Here is a 2,158-nt window from a genome sequence, read left to right on the forward strand (position 1 = left end):
CCAAGGGCAGTGACAAAAGCACAATTCCACCATCATCAAAGCAAAACTCTGTTGGCAAACAAAAGTAAGTGATGGAACAGGAAAAAGAGGAGGAGGCAAGGGTGGGGGGAAATGGAAATGGATTGGTCCAGACCATTAGCAGCGCGTTCATCAGTCCGGCACTGCGAAGGACCTCTTGTGAGATTTGAATTCCCAGCATTCCAGGGTATCCGTGAATCTACGTCCTCATTGACTAATAATGATGTGGACATGAACTCCACTTGTGCGTGTAAATGCACCAAGGTCAAGGTCACCCAAGTTGGTACAAATGCTTGAGAACAAGGACCACTCGGAAACCCATGGCCATCTCATTAATAGGACTAAGTCCTCATTTTAGTAGACTTCTGACTCCCCATTTTTTCTATCAAAGTCCCCATGGTGTCTGTCCTCTTCAGCAGAAACACCAGCCAGACTGGCACATGACTAGTTCATTCTCGAGGTCTAATTGTGGAATGGTGAAGGTCCAACATAGGCCTTGGCAAATGGCAACGAATGTGTGATGCCCGAGATATCCTTGAAAGCCTCATGAGACAGACATATGGAGAGGAGTAGTCCTTAACACAGGCAAACAGAAGGGCCGAGGGAGAGTAGCAGCATGATAAAAGCCGCACGCCACCAGCACGACAGACGAGTCACGTGCTCTGCAAATAAGACCGACACACGCTACTCCCTGAAAACTGCTCTTTTCAAAACCCGCCTTCAAATTACCGTTGCACGAGAATGTGCTTTCAGCTGAGGTAGCTTCACACGCCACATTTGGGAGGTTGGAGCGAACTCAACAACCCCAAAGCAATGTCGCCGAAACATGCCTTTAGCTTAGCGCCACGCAAATAACCTCTCTGTAAGCACTGGAGCATTTTAAATAGGCAATAATAAGGGACGAAGTAGAAAAGTTTGCGGATCGTAATACAATATAATGATAATGACCGGTGGAAATAAACCGATGTGACGTTTTCTAAGTAGCGTTGCTGGTCTCCCCGAATGCCCATTTTATCATTCTAGCTAGGGACATGTACAACAGTTTATCGAAGTGCCACTGGAAAGGTCAGGTCTCCACTCTTAATAGCCACGTGAGTTCACAGCGTTTCGAGGTTCCAAAGTTGTTCTTCATTCAATGACTGTCCTCTCACATATCTACACAACCTGAGAGGGATTTTACCGTAAGTGGACTTTCTTCCGCCTCTCGGAGTGTAATTGCAACATGAATGAGATTGGCATGATATGAATGCGATCACCGGACTCTTCAGATCATTAAATGAAACCGACGGTGGTCTAACCCACTCGGTGCTGCCTACGACTTCACTACCATCCCAGACCGATCGACATAGGGTTGGTTGTAGCAAAGTAGCAAAAGATGGGACAATGAAATGAGTCGCAATTTGCCGCGCTTGATGGATTGAATCCTTGATTCCGCCTGTCACTGAAGATGGACCCAAAAGCCATGGATACACGATATGTAAATGGAATCAGAACGTAAGGGGCACACATGGATGGAGTTTATGTGAATAGAGCGATGCATTCAGGGCGAAACGCATGGATGAGTGGTGCCAGGATGAATAGATGGAGGGAATGAAGCCCAGATAGCTTAATGAAAGTACGCAAGGGGGATGCATCACTGAATGAACGAATGAATGTGGGATGAATAGATACCAAATAAAAGAATAAATGCTACCTGGGTTGGTAAAAGGTTTTTAAATGGGTGGATGGATGAATGGTACAAGATGGCTATTGGATGGACGCACATGCATTGTTAAACTGACGAATTCGTGAATAAATCAGAGATGGCTGGTTTGATGAATAGATTGAACTTAATTACGTGTCAAATTAATTTGCTGACATTTCACACATGGATCACTTGCTGATGAGTTGTTAACGTATACATACACCCCAAAAGGGTGGACAGTTCAGCATTGAGACATTCTGCAACCATCAAAAAATTGGCATTTTATCAAAACCAAAACTACCAAACACCTACCTCGTTGCACTTTTCCTCACTCCTTCAACTAACTCTGTCCCTTCAAAGAATTTCCTTGGGATCTGCACCCCGAGTACACCCAATCTATGTAACAAAAACAATATCCACCCGCTATATTCCAAATGGCCACGACCAACTACTTCC

The sequence above is a fragment of the Echinococcus granulosus genome, assembly GCF_000524195.1.
Source record: "Echinococcus granulosus chromosome Unknown EG_S00125, whole genome shotgun sequence".
Classification (NCBI taxonomy): domain Eukaryota; kingdom Metazoa; phylum Platyhelminthes; class Cestoda; order Cyclophyllidea; family Taeniidae; genus Echinococcus; species Echinococcus granulosus.